The following is a 15,232-nucleotide window of genomic DNA, read 5'->3' as shown; positions in this document are numbered from 1 at the left end:
TTTTTTTCCCCAATGTGAAGCTTACTGTTTGCCACACGAGTTTTTTTTGCCTTCCTCTGGATCAACATGTTAGGGCAAGTTAGGATAGGATATGGGTTGAACTAGATGGACTTAAAGTCTCCCTTCAACCTTAATAACTATGTATGTTACTATATGCCCCCAGCCCCTCCTGTGATGTCTATAAGCCTCAGCCCGTCCTGTGATGTCTATATGCCCCCAGCCTCTCCTGTGGTGTCTATATGCCCCCAGCCCCTCCTGTGATATCTATATGCCCCCAGCCTCTCCTGTGATGTCTACATGCCCCCAGCCCGTCCTGTGATGTCTATATGCCTCTAGCCAGTCCTGTGATGTCAATATGCCCCAGCCCCTCCTGTGATGTCTATATGCCCCCAGCCCCTCCTGTTTTGTCTATATGCCCCCAGCCCGTCCTGTGATGTCAATATGCCCCCAGCCCGTCCTGTGATGTCTATATGCCCCCAGCCCCTCCTGTGATGTCTATATGCCCCCAGCCCCTCCTGTGATGTCTATATGCCCCCAGCCCCTCCTGTGATGTCTATATGCCCCCAGCCCCTCCTGTGATGTCTATATGCCCCCAGCCCCTCCTGTGATGTCTATATGCCCCCAGCCCCTCCTGTGATGTCTATATGCCCCCAGCCCCTCCTGTGATGTCTATATGCCCCCAGCCCGTCCTGTGATGTCAATATGCCTCAGCCAGTCCTGTGGTGTCTATATGCCCCCAGCCCCTCCTGTTTTGTCTATATGCCCCCAGCCCCTCCTGTGATGGCTATATGCCCCCAGGCCCTCCTGTGATGTCTATATGCCCCCAGCCCCTCCTGTGATGTCTATATGCCCCCAGCCCCTCCTGTGATGTCTATATGCCCCCAGCCCCTCCTGTTTTGTCTATATGCCCCCAGCCCGTCCTATGATGTCTATATGCCCCCAGCCCCTCCTGTGATGTCTATATGCCCCCAGCCCCTCCTGTGATGTCTATATGCCCCCAGCCCCTCCTGTGATGTCTATATGCCCCCAGCCCCTCCTGTGATGTCTATATGCCCCCAGCCCGTCCTGTGATGTCTATATGCCCCCAGCCCGTCCTGTGATGTCTATATGTCCCCAGCCCGTCCTGTGATGTCTATATGCCCCCAGCCCCTCCTGTGATGTCTATATGCCCCCAGCCCCTCCTGTGATGTCTATATGCCCCCAGCCCCTCCTGTGATGTCTATATGTCCCCAGCCCGTCCTGTGATGTCTATATGCCCCCAGCCCCTCCTGTGATGTCTATATGCCCCCAGCCCCTCCTGTGATGTCTATATGCCCCCAGCCCCTCCTGTGATGTCTATATGCCCCCAGCCCCTCCTGTGATGTCTATATGCCCCCAGCCCCTCCTGTGATGTCTATATGCCCCCAGCCCCTCCTGTGATGTCTATATGCCCCCAGCCCCTCCTGTGATGTCTATATACCCCCAGCCCCTCCTGTGATGTCTATATGCTCCTTGAAACCTCTTTTACAGGAAAAACACAGTGACAAGCCGACGTCTAACAGATTTGTTCACAAAACCTAATGGTGAATGTTCATTGTGTCAGAGATCTATTAATTACACGTCACACATCAGATATTCCCACTTTTCTGTACATTCTAGAGTCTAATTCTTCTTATTTCAATTATGCTTTGATTAAATCAAAAATTGCTTTAAAAGATATATTATTGCCCTTTGAGAAAGCTGGGCCCTTGGTTATCTCATTTTATTTCTATGTAGAGATGTGAATATTTGAAGATATTCTACTCAAAATATATGTAAAATGTAACCTTATATTTTTAACTGAACTTTGTCGTATATACAATATGTATTATGTTAATCATAAAAAATAAAGAAAAATGAGAAGATGGAAATAACACCTTTAAAAGAGGTTTTCCTCTATGACGAATCCTTACCTGCGAGTCTGCTGACAATAAGCTGGTCACACAATGTCCACCTGCTGACCTCCCACATATGAGCAGTTTTCTCCTGGCAGTAAAATGCCCCCCAACATGAGAACATGCGAAGTACACAGTGACTATTCAAATTAATATTTTGTCTGTGTGACGCAGGTCAGACCTTCCAACCATAAACAGATGCTTTTTGCAACAACTCTCTATTTCGGCCAAGAGGAGACTGAGCAGAGGTCCACTTTTCTATTAGCGACGACTATAAAACAGGTACACGAAAATGGGGTTTATAAAAAGACTCCTTGAAGGAATGTTTAAAATCTTACTTGTATTTACCAGGGTTGCATCATGGCACTGGATCCTTGGATTATGCCAGCAGATTTGTGCTGCCAAGTATCTGCACAAGGGTTAGCCCCCAATAAAGCTAATCCAAGTAGGAGGTAATAATACAGGTTTTTCCATGTGTCATCAGTGGGAATAATGACTCGTTGTTTATCCCTGAATATCCAATTTTCAGAAAAAAAAAATATGTTTCCAATATTTGCAGATTTCGGCACAGAATATCAGTAAGGGTGCCCCCACATATTGGTCTCGATTTAAGCTGCATTTACACTGAAAGACAATTGTGAATGAGCATGCTTAAAAACCTCACCTCACCTCGACATGCTTAGCATGTCATTCTCCGCAAGGAGAAATGATACTTCTTGGATATCGGTCAGACGCCTCTCTCACAGCCAAACCAGATCCCCCACTTTGCACTGATGAGGGGCAGTACCCCGAAACACAGTGTCTGCAAATGGAGATTCTGGCTTGGCTTTTATCCTAAGTCATGTAACTAGGCTCGTTAAAGGGTCAACATTGACTTTTAGGATTGCTACCTCCAATAGGTGGCACCAGAGTTCTAGTCCTTTTCCTCTCTGAAGAGACAATTTGCATAATTAGCATTCTTAAAAACACTCATTTTATAATTATTTTACTGAGTAAACAGGCTGCTGATCACCCAATGAATGAGCAAAATGTTTAAGGAAATCTGTCAGCAGGTTTTTGCTATGTAATCTGATAGCAATATGATGTAGAGGCTAAGAGTCTGACTCCAGCGATGTGTCACTTACTGGGCTGCTTGGTGCAGTTTTGATGAAATCCCTGTTTTCTCTGCTGTAGATGTTGCAGTGCTCAAAATCTGATCTGTGCATAACACTGCCTACACACCCGATTGGCAGCTTCCCGCGTATTATAGCACCGGCCTCCATTCCCCGCTGAGACGCCGACTCACTTTCTGCTGATGTCCGGGGTACGCGCATAGCGTGCAGATCTCCGGGCACTGAGCTTAGGGTGCGTGTGCACTAGGGTGACCGCAATAAAATCGATGTCGGAATTTTGTCCGTCTGGACCCCACAAAACGATTCCCCTTTCCAGATATTGAGATAGCCAAAATTTGAGCTCGATCAAACGACGTTAACCCGTTAACGATCAGAGCACGCTAGGGTTGTAAATCCAAAAGTTAGGAAAGAAAAATTAAGAGGTAGGAAGTAACCGACTTTAACGACCTTCTTTAACGTCATTATATTCTGACGTTTCAAAAACTACTTTAACAAAAGCTCTAGAATAGATTAGATAACTATGTAAAATTATCAACTCATGTAGGTTAGCGTGCTCTGATGGTTCATCTGTGCTACTGAGCAATTTTATTAGCCATTAACAACTTTTCATTGTCTGTAATGGTGGGATCAAAAAACGATAATCCCACCAACTCTGCATTCAAATACCACAAATGGTTCGAAAATTTGGTCAGGGCTATTTCTGCAATGTTGTTGTCACATTCTTTATAGTCTAACAGACTATGCAAAATACCTAAATCTTAAAATACCTCAATTTGGATTTTTTCAAACTTTGAGCGACGAGCGGCACGGGTTAACGTCGTTTGATCGAGCTCAAATTTTGGCTCTCTCAATATCTGGAAAGGGGAATCGTTTTGTGGGGTCCAGACGAACAAGATTCTGACATTTTTTCCCCCCCATATGAGATCCGGTCACCCTAGTGTGCACACTCCCTCCTTCTTAAAAGGGCAGCACGCACCATCCTAAACTGTCTCCAGCCAATGGCTGGGAGACAAGTACTATTTAAGGCACCTCCACCTGCATGGAGGGGCCTGTGCAATGTTGTGGTTTGTTTTTAACACGCTTGCTAGTTCTCAGGTCCCAGTGCTCATATCCCAGTATACCTGTCCTGTACATCAGCCTGCCTGCCTATCAGCCGTGCCCCCTCTACTGCCTGTATATACGCTGTGCCTGCCTTCCGGTATATCAGCTGTGCCCGTCTGCACCTGCCGGCCTGGATACCAGTCGTGCCTGTCAGTACCTGCCTACCTGTGTGTATGTGTAGCCAGTCACTATACCATCAGTGCTAGCTAGTACTTGCTAAATCTACCATTTCTGGCCGTTCCTGCCTGCTGTCCTTTGGGGTTAGCTGCCATCTACCAGAAGTAAGTCGTGTTGTAGCACACAGTTCCGTCTCACTCGTCCTTCCTTGGATCGTGGGATCGTCAGGCGCCGTGCATCCGAGGTCGGATTTGGAGAGGAACCTAGTCACGCCCATCCAGGTTCTCCTCAGATCACGGCACAGTGGTTCTACCACCCAGTCAGTTACATGTAAATTGTCAGCAAGCTGCTGGTGGGGGCGGGGTTAGCTGGACTACTGCACACATGACACCTAGTCAGGCAGTAATAATCTTCTGCTGAAAGAATATAGATTGTATTGAAACTACAACAAACAGTCCAGTAAGTGATACATGCCTGGAATCAGACTCTATGCTCCTACATTATGCTGCTCTAGATGAAGTGGCAAAAACCTGCTAAAAGATTGAGCTTAAACAACTGTTGATGAGTAAAGGTTTACTGATCAGTGGTTGTATTGTCTAAACTGACCCTTACTTTGGTTTTTTAGATGGGATCCAAACCAGAACCTAGAGAAAAGTACATGAAAACCTGTCTTTTACACATCTTCTCACTGCCGTAATCAAAATATCTAACCCATTTAAATATTAATCTGATGAACGTAAGTAGTGGCAAAAAAACACATTAAATACTGGAACCCATTCTTAACTGCCTAATTAAAGCTATGGCCTATCCTTGTGACGTGAATTACTGCAGAGGCCAAGAAATGAAAGCAACAATGTAACATAACAAGCAATCATAAAACATATTATTATTCTCAAACAAAGCAAGTGATTGACTTTTTGCCCTAAACCACAGCTATGTAGATGTCATAGGGAGAAGCCGCTTTACTACAAATTGCACTGAACTTTAAAAAGGACAAAAAAAGCCCTGAAGCGACAGTCACCACCCTGACTGCAGGGGGGAAAGGGCTTTACTACTGGAATGGGGGAAAGGGCTATTTTACTGCAAGAGGAAAGGGCTATACCAAAGCAAAGGGGGAAATGCTATACAACTGCAAGGGGGAAAAGCTATACTACTGCAAGGGGGGAAAGGCTATACTACTGCAAAGGGCAAAAGGCTATATTACTGCAAGGGGCAAAAGGCTATACTACTGCAAGGGGCAAAAGGCTATACTACTGCAAGGGGCAAAAGGCTATACTACTGCAAGGGGGAAAGACTACACTACTGCAAGGGGAAAGGGCTATACTACTGCAAGGGGGAAAGGCTATACTACTGCAAGGGGGAAAGACTACACTACTGCAAGGGGAAAGGGCTATACTACACTAAGGGGAGAAATGCTTTACAACTGCAAGGGGGGAAAGGCTATATTAGTGCAAGGAAGGAAAAAGGGGAAAAGGCTATATTACGGCATGGGGAAAAAGACTACACTACTGCAAGGAGGGAAAAGACTACACTACTGCAAGGAGGGAAAAGACTATACTACTGCAAGGAGGGAAAAGACTATACTACTGCAAGGAGGGAAAAGACTATACTACTGCAAGGAGGGAAAAGACTATACTACTGCAAGGAGGGAAAAGGCTATACTACTGTAAGGGGGAATGGCTATACTACAACATGTTCTGCTGAATTATACAGTCATGGCCGAAATATTCTCACCCTGGAAATTATTCAATAAAATGAAGTATTACTCCCAGAAAATCATTGCAATTATTTATTTAATTTACTCACTTATATAGTGCCATTAATTCCTCAGCGCTTTACAGACATCATCATGATTGTCCCCATTGGGGCTCACAGTCCACATTCCCCATCAGTATGTCTTGGAGTGTGCGAGGAAAGTGGCGTACCGGGAGGAAACCCACACAAACATGGGGAGAACATACAAACTCCTTGCAGATGTTGTCCTTGTTGGGATTTGAACTCCGGACACAAGCGCTGCAGTGCGGCACATGTTTTGTTATACACGTTTATTTCCTTTGAGTGTATTGGAAACCACAAAAAAAAAACAAACAGTAAAAAAGGCAAAGCACATAATCTCACAAAAAAAAAAAAAATGGGCCAGACGAAAGTACTGCAGCTTTCTATTAATTTACGTTTCACTTGTCTTACGAACCAATTATAGCATTAAAATAAGCACAAAGGAGAAGTCAGTTATGTTACTATCCCACAGACCAAGAAACACATGTGGCTACCAGGTCACTGTCTGTGTGTTAGGACAGCACCGGTGCCCCTGAGTCCCCATCCTCCTCTCGGCACCGACGCCGGCATGTTCATTTACCCTCATGTATTGCTCTGCTCCCCGCAGCATCTGCTTCCTACCAGGACCTTCGCACAGCACGCAGGTCTCCTAGGAGTATGCTTAGAGTGCACGTGCTCCCTGCTTCTTAAAGGGACAGCACAACTGCAGGCTTCTGAAAATGTCTCCAGCCAATGGCTGGAATACATCATATACTTAAGGAGCCCTCTCCAATAGGGAGATGCCAACTTTAGTCCATTAGTGTTTACACATCCGTCTAAGTTGTATGGTCCCTGCACCCGTGCTCCCTGTTCCTGATCCGGTCCATCTTGTCTGTACATGGTCCTGTTCGTTCTGTCTGAACCTGGTCCTGATCCCATCCTGCCTATACCAAGTCCCAATACTGACCGGTCCATCCCTGTTACAGATGTCCTCATCCATCCAGTCTGAACCAGCTCCTCTGATCCTGCACCTGTCCGTCCTGTTTTCCTGTAACCGGCCCCATATGTTCATGTGTTCCAGTTTCCATCCAGTCTACCAACCGTGCAGTATCCATCCTCCTGCTATCATGTTCCTGGCCGTCCGGACTCTCAGCGTCCATTCCTGCTTTCTTACACCCCTTAGGGGTCCAGCTGCTGTGGCTCTGTGGTCTGTCCTGGCACTTAGCGTCCATGGGGTTTAAGTCTAAGCACACCATCAGATGTCTGATTCATGTACATGCTAAAATGTTTGCATGTTTCATACTTTTGACTAGGAAACCTATTTTTCAAAAATGAGAAAGTTGCTGTGAATGAGTTCTGAACCCAATAATTAGATTTACCAGCACCCCCTGCCACTGAACCACTACTGGGCATTAATATATTCAATTATTAGAATTCTGTGCCATAAATCCTTCCTAGAATGGAACTTCTAGGCATTGCCATTTCTATATAGTGCCTGTACTGTGATGGGTTGTGAACCTGTGCCATTGTGTAGATCCACATGACCAGTGGCAGACTTTCCTGAACATGACCTAGCCATGATCTAGGGGGACTGAAGAAGGCTGGCCGACATTAAGGATAGGTATTGATCAGGTTCTTATAGACGTACATACAGAAACTAAACACTTACTTTTAATGATTCTCACAGTCTGTTCCTTGTTCTTTTTAAATCCATGTTGCGCTCGTTGTCCAGTGTTTTACTGTAGATAAAGAAGAAAACTATACTGAATACGGATACATATATATGTATATATACTGTATGCAACCACATCATCATAAAGAGCAGTGCATCCTAATATTAAAGAAATTACCATAAATGTCAGTCTTTGAGTCCCCTGGGCGACAACCAATATTGACACCGGGGGATGTCAATCATACTTTTGGTTCTATCACTGGATGTTGGATGCAGATGACAAACTCTGGATGTGCAATAATGGTAATAACCATGTAAAGAACAAAATCTGGCACTCTTGTATTAGAAATGAAGTTATATTCAGTCCCTAATAAAGTAACGCTTCGGTCGCAAACATCGACCTTCATCGGAGAGAATGCTGGAGAAAATGGATGTCAGAATAATAATATCCACCCATGCTGTATTTATCCTTTGTGGTAAAGCTGTAGCACACAGAAAAATGCTCACTAAAATAAGTTATAGGGAGCCATTGCCCTGCTGTCAAATGTTTGCTGGGAGCATGATCATCACCCCTATGAAAAAACCCAAACTCATCTATTCAGCCAAGTACTTATAGGGCGGTTGATGAAGACAGCTGTCATATGTGTATGGGTTCTGCTGGCAGACCCTCCGACTATCTATCCTCAAAACTAAAGCATAATTGCCATTTGTAGCAATTTTTTTTTGTTTGTCACTTCTGAATGGTATCAGAAAAGACAATCAGCCTGGCAGATGTCTTAAATTTAGAAACCCAAACCCGTGGCTTCAGAGCCAAGTGTGGCTCACGGGGACCATGATGTGCGACTCGAGAGACCATGATCGGCAGTTCGCGGGACCATGATGCGCACCTCGCGGGTGTCTGCAAACTTGTGTAGACAGGCCTAGCAAACAGCTATGAAGAGTAGGTCACCAGTAGCCCCGCACAGAAGATCAGATTTGTATACTGGCCTATGGGGCTGGCGAGATAAATAAGTGCTAAGCTGGACATAGGATGATACCTTCAGATAAAGGGGGGCTTAGAGCTGCATGTGATAGTATGGTGGGATTGCCTGATGCACGAACAAAAAATTAGGGTAAGGTGGGAACCGCTAAATTATTTTTTTCATTATGCATTGCTTTTATAGCGCTATCATAGTCCGCAGTGCTTTACTTACATTATCATCACTAGATTCCCTATCAGTATGCCTTTGGAGTGTGGGAGGAAACCAGAGAACCCAGAGGAAACCCAAGCAGAACTTTCAAACTCCTTGTGGATATTGTTCTTGGAGGGATTTGAACCCGGACCCCAGCGCTGCAAGGCTGCAGTGTTTACCACTGAGCCACCGTGCTGACCTTAAATGCAAGTATACTGCTTTGATGTGATTTCTGATGGGAAGCTATGGTTGTCATCATACAGATAATAAGGCCTCTGGGTGTTACTACTGAGGGGGAGGCAGGGGCTGGAGGTCACTATTGGGGGGAGCTCTGGATGTGGTGTACAATCCTCTTTCGCAGCTGAATGTGGCTCTCAAGATAACACAGTTTGGGGATCACAGTCCTAGATTCTGCCTTTCATGAGAAAAGGAATTAGACAACATGGGTAAGTGTGCCCATAAACAATGGAAGAGAGATGGCGGATTTTAGCTTGACTAGCCTACCAGCTGAAGTGTATGGGGGCTTCTGGGTTTTCCCCTTTACAGATAACATCAGGGGAGATTAGGATTGGGTTGTCGTAGTTCAATGGCCGACCCATGTGCTTTTGGGTAAGCCGCTGCCAGAGGAGGTTTGAAACCTTACGAATATTAAGCAGAGTTTATTATTTTAAACTTAAGAAGCTGATAGACATTAAAAAAACAATCCATGGAAAAGGGCTGCTTCAGCTTGTTTTGCCATGTATTCTAGTTAGTCCTATGCTACATGGGTTGGATTTTATCTTGCGCAATCATTTGTCTTCTGCAGGGATAAGTGGTGCCGGGGCTGTCTTGTAGCAGCTTATCCTCTTGAAATACCATGGACCTACACATGAGCAAGCCATGCGTGTTAATGGTGCACTAAGGGCCAACATCTGTTGGCTGAACCCTACCTTAAGTATATGGGAAGATCAAAAAGGAAAAAGTGGAAAGAATTCCTGCAGTAACATTTCATGTTTTCGGATCGTGGGTTTGGCCGGACACCATCTCCCAGAAGAGCTTCACATCCATATTTATAGACTGTCAGTGGATTTGTCAGGAATGTGAATGTTCGCCTTCAGGATCGGGTGGGCGACCACTCCTCATAGCATTGCAGAACTAAAGACAAAGTTCATGTTTGCAGACATATACATTTCGGTCTACTATATGGGACGGCTTGTAAAGGTCGTGCAATTCTATACGCTTTTCTGTTCTCTTCCAATTCCTGTTAGTAGTGGGTGTGATACACAATGCAGTGTTACACCAGGGTGTGCACCCACGGAGCGGCTTCCTGTGCACAGCTTCTCTGGGAAACAACAACTAGCGATCGGCTTCCTGTACACCGCTTCTCTGGGAACCCAGAACTAACACTGAAGTGTATTATAGAACAGCCTGTCAGACATCAAAGCTAAGAAAACTAGGGATCTGGATACAGGAGGGAGACAGGGTCCATTAACCCCTTCCCGGTCCGGCAATTTTCCTCTTGTGCGCTTCGTTTTTTTTTTCCTCCCCTTCTTCCAAGAGCCATAACTTGTTTTTATTATTTTTCCATCGATATAGCCATACAGGGGGTTCTTTTTAACAGGACGAGTTCTGCTTTTGAATAACACCATCCAATTTACCATGCGGAGGGAAAAAAAAGTCACAATTGACAAAATTCTGCAATTTTTTTTTAGGTTTCCTTTTTACAGCATTCATTATACGGTAAAAATTACCTGGCAATCTCCGATTACTGAGATAACAAACAAGCATGGTTTACTTTATTTTTTTTTCTAATCAAGTGAAGAAATATTCAGAAATTTAAAAAAAACAAAAAAACAAACAATAGCTTCCATCACTATTTTTTGAGATCCACAACGTTTTATTTTTCGATCAATAGGGCTGAGTGGGGGCTTGTTTTTTGAGCACTGAGCTGTTTTTATTGATACAATTATGGAATAGATATGACAATTTGATAGCTACTTACTGCAATTTTTGCAGTAAAATCACAGAATGTCAAGCCACAATTTTGATCATTTATATTTCTAAATTTTTAATGTGGGATAAGTGGAGGATTTGAATTTTTATATATATTTTAAAACATTCTTTTTCCATCTTTATTTGGTACTCCCTTTAGAAGACCTGAACCTGCAATCAGCCGATCACTTGTACTATACAAAGCAATACCATCACTGTGTATAGCAAAAAACACTCTCCTTATGAGGCCCGGCCATAGGCTGCACTTCATCAAAGAACCGTCATGACAAGCACAGAAGTCTTCTGCAATGAATAATCCAAAAAAGTAATGTCATCAGAAAATGACCACTTTATTTTATGTTAAATATGTTTAAAAAAATGTGCTACTTTTAACTTTACATATAGCTATATACAGATCTGGCAAAACTTAAGAGACCACTGCTAAATTTTCAGTTTGTCTGATTTTTCTCTTTATAGGTATATTTTTGAGTAAAATGTAAATTGCTCTTTTATTCTATAAACTACTGACATCATGTCTTTGAATTTCCAAGCACTAAATTTTGTATTTATTTTCAGAAAATGAGAAATGGTCAAACTAACAAAAATGCAGCTCAAATAATGCTAAGAAAACAAGTTCATAATCATTTAGAAACAACAATACTAATGTTTTAGCTCAGGAAGAGTTCAGAAATCAATATTTTGTGGAATAACCATGATTTTTAATCACAGCTTTCATGCGTCTTGGCATGCTTTCCTCCAGTCTTTCAAACTGCTTCTGGGTGACCTTATGCCACTCCTGGTACAAAAATTTAAGCAGTTCTTCTTTGTTTGATGGCTTGTGACTGTCCATCTTCCTCTTGATTACATTCCAGAGGTTTTCAATGGCGTTCAAATCTGGACATTGGGCTGGCCATGACAGGGATTTGATGTAGTGGTCCTTCATCCACACATTGATTGACCTAGCTGTGTGGCATGGCACATTGTCCTGCTGGAAAAAACAGTCCTCAGAGTTGGGGAACATTGCCTGAGCAGAAGGAATCAACTGTTTTTCCAGGATAACCTTGTATACGGCTTGATTCATACGTCTTTCGCAAAGAATAACCTGCCCAATTTCAGCCTTGCTGACGCATCCCCAGTTCATCACCGATCCTCCACCAAATTTCACAGTGGGTACAACACACTGTGGCTTGTACGCCTCTCCAGGTCTCTGTCTAACCATTAGATGACCAGGTGTTGGGCAAAGCTGAAAATTAGACTCATCAGAGATTACCTTACTCCAGGCCTCTATGGTCCAATCCTTATGGTCTATGGTAAACTTCAGCCTGGCTCTCCTTTGCTTCTCATTGATGAAAGGCTTTTTTCTACCTTTACATGAATTGAGCCCTGCATCTAGGAGCCTGTTATGAACTGTTCTTGCCGTGCACTTCTCCCCAGCTGCCATTCCTTTTGTAGGTCACTTGATGTCATCCTGCGGTTGCTGATTGACATTCGAATAAGATGATGGTCATCCCGGTCAGTGGAAAGTTGTTTTCGCCCTCTGCCGGTTTGTAGCTTTGTTGTCCCCAACATCTGCTGCTTGACCTTGTTGTAATAGACTGCCGTCTAAGAAATGTTAAGGATGGAGGCAACATGACACTTTGCTAGTAAAGCCAGTGTTGCCCTTCTTTTCCTCAGTCAAGTCTGTTTTTTCCAACTCCTTTGGCATGGTTAAAAGTTATTTTTTCATTCCTATTACTTTTGGGATATTGCTAGCACTTGTTTTTCCATCCAGTTTGTCCTTTTGCTCTTTGGTCTTCACCATAGTGGAGTTTGGAGTGTGACTGTTTGAGGTTGTGGACAGGTGTCTTTTATACTGATAACAAGTTCAAATAGGAGCCATTACTACAGGTAATGAATGGAGGACACGGGAACCTCTTAAAGAAGAAGTTACAGGTCTGTGAGAGTCAGAAATCTTGCATGTTTCTAGGTGACCAAATACTTATTTTCCACCATAATTTGCAACACCGTGCGGCCTTCCAAAGAAATGCCACCCTACACCATTACTGAACCACTGCCAAACCGGTCATGCTGAAGGATTTTGCAGGCAGCAGATCGCTCTCCAAGGCATCTCCAGACTCTGTCACGTCTGTCACATGTGCTCAGTGTGAACCTGCTTTCATCTGTGAAGAGCGAAGGGCGCCATTTGCGAATTTGCCAATCCTGGTGTTCTGTGGCAAATGCCAAGCGTCCTGCACGGTGTTGGGCTGTGAGCACAACCCCCATTTGTGGACGTCAGGCACTCAGATCATCCTCATGGAGTTGTTTTCTAACCGTTTGTGCAGACACATGCACGTTTCCTGCTGGATGTCATTATGCAGGGCTCTGGCAGTGCTCCCTCTTGTTCCTCCTTGCACAAAGGCTGAGGTAGCGGTCCTGCTGCTGGGTTGTTGCCCTGCTACGACCCCCTCCACGTCTCCTGGTGTACTGGCCTGTCTCCTGGTATCGCCTCCAGCCTCTGGACACTGCGCTGACATACACAGCAAACCTTCTTGCCATAGCTCGCATTGATGTGCCATCCTGGATGAGCTGCACTACCTGAGCCACTTGTGTGGGTTGTAGAGTCCGTCTCATGCTACCACAAGTGTGAAAGCACAACCAACATTCAAAAGTGACCAAAACATCAGCCAGAAAGCATAGGTACTGAGATGTGGTATGTGGTCCCCATATCTCTCTCTCTCTCTCTCTCTCTATATATATATATATATATATATATATATTTCAATATCTCTCTCTCTATATATATTGTGATGCAGTAACCTCTGTTACAGCTAGGGGGCGCTGTGTCTGCGCTTCAGGATGCGCTTGGAGGCATAATTATGATGGTGAATTAGGGACTGCCATTATTGTAAATGGCCAGTATGTGTCGCTGAGGTTCTCTGCACTGTAAACCCAAAATGATATGGTTATGCTGGAACTTATAGTTCCACAAGTATTTGTGGTGTATTACTTATAAGGGGGGCTTATAGGGTTAGTCAAAGAGCTGGGCGGGAATTGACTAACCACACATGTACCGCCCATCCATGGGGGTGGTTACAACCAAATAATGTGACTGAGGTCTGGTCACATGGTCAGAGTGTTTGCACCTGAATGGTTCAGGGTGTAAGGTCCTGGAAGGTCTGTGTTGGAAGATCCTGGGAGTAGGATCGGATTCCTGGAGCACGTGGTGAGACCTTGGACCTGGTGGCTTGGGTGTTGGACGAACGTCCTGAATAGCACCTGGACAGGCCACATGTGTGAGGAGCCTGGGACGGCCCCACACTGAGAAAGACCCTGTCCTGTTGAGGACCTTGGACTGACAAGGAGTCAGCCTGTGGAGCAGGAGCTCCTGAGAGGTAACCCGGGTATGGGGAAAGAGCTATGTGCATTGACAATGGTCAGTTACTGAGCTGTGTGGTCACCTGGTGACTGGAGAGTCTGCCGTGACTAGTGAATACTGTATAAAGCCATACGTGATGAAATAATGGACTATGTGAAAGCTGGTGATGTGCAACCTGGCTTATGGAATGGTATATGGTGCTTGAATAAACTGTATGGACTGTTTTGTGTGAAAAACCGTTCCTGACTACGTTAATGCGCTGCCAAGCGAGTGTTCCCCAACTCACAAAGTAGGCGCTACCCCACATTATCTATATATATATCTATATATACAGGGTGGGCCATTTATATGGATACACCTACATAAAATGGGAATGGTTGGCGACATCAACTTTCTGTTTGTAGCACATTAGTATATGGGAGGGGGAAACTTCAAGATGGGTGGTGACTATGGCAGCCATTTTGGATCCAACTTTATTTTTTTCAATGGGAAGAGGGTCATGTGACACATCAATCTTATTGAGAATTTCACAAGAAAAACAATGGTGTGCTTGGTTTTAATGTAACTTTATTCTTTCATGAGTTATTTACAAGTTTATAACCACTTATAAAATGTGTTCAAAGTGCTGCCCATTGTGTTGGATTTTCAATGCAACCCTCTTCTCCCACTGATAGCAACATGAAGTGCTCACTTTACGCATGGTGGGCATAGCCACATGCATAAAGTGAGCGTTTCAATGCAATCCTATGGCGGCGGAATCGCCGCGATTCCGCAAAATTAATGGACATGCTGCGGATTTTACCGCTATGCGATTCCGCAAAGGAAAAATCCACAGCATGGGCACAGCAACTGCAGCATCCCATAAGATTGCATAGGATGCGTTTTAACTAGCGTTTTTTTAAGCGTTTCCACGGCAGCATAGCGGCTGCAGAAACGCTTAAAAAATGCAACGTGGGCACACAGCCTAAGGCTGTGTGCACAAGATGCAGATTTGCAGCGGATTTTACCGCGCAGAAACGTTGCATTTCTGCATTGTGATGTACAGTAGCCTTAAAATCAATGTT

The 15,232-nt window shown here is 44.4% G+C and overlaps 1 protein-coding gene across 2 annotated transcripts in view; it reads right to left on the bottom strand.

The window, feature by feature from the left end:
* The window catches only part of SGMS1 (sphingomyelin synthase 1), a 421,387-nt gene that overhangs the window by 181,957 nt on the left and 224,198 nt on the right, over positions 1-15,232 (bottom strand). For both annotated transcript variants that reach the window (XM_073548229.1, XM_073548228.1), the window contains one exon: positions 7,668-7,737. The gene's annotated coding sequence lies outside the window, so the exon portion shown is untranslated. The remainder of the gene's footprint in view (positions 1-7,667; positions 7,738-15,232) is intronic.

This window comes from Dendrobates tinctorius, unplaced genomic scaffold (genome assembly GCF_039654945.1).
Source record: "Dendrobates tinctorius isolate UK_male_01 unplaced genomic scaffold, ASM3965494v1 ptg000156l, whole genome shotgun sequence".
Taxonomy (NCBI): domain Eukaryota; kingdom Metazoa; phylum Chordata; class Amphibia; order Anura; family Dendrobatidae; genus Dendrobates; species Dendrobates tinctorius.
Note: the sequence above shows the minus strand (reverse complement) of the source record. Positions and strands in the feature narration are given on the sequence as shown.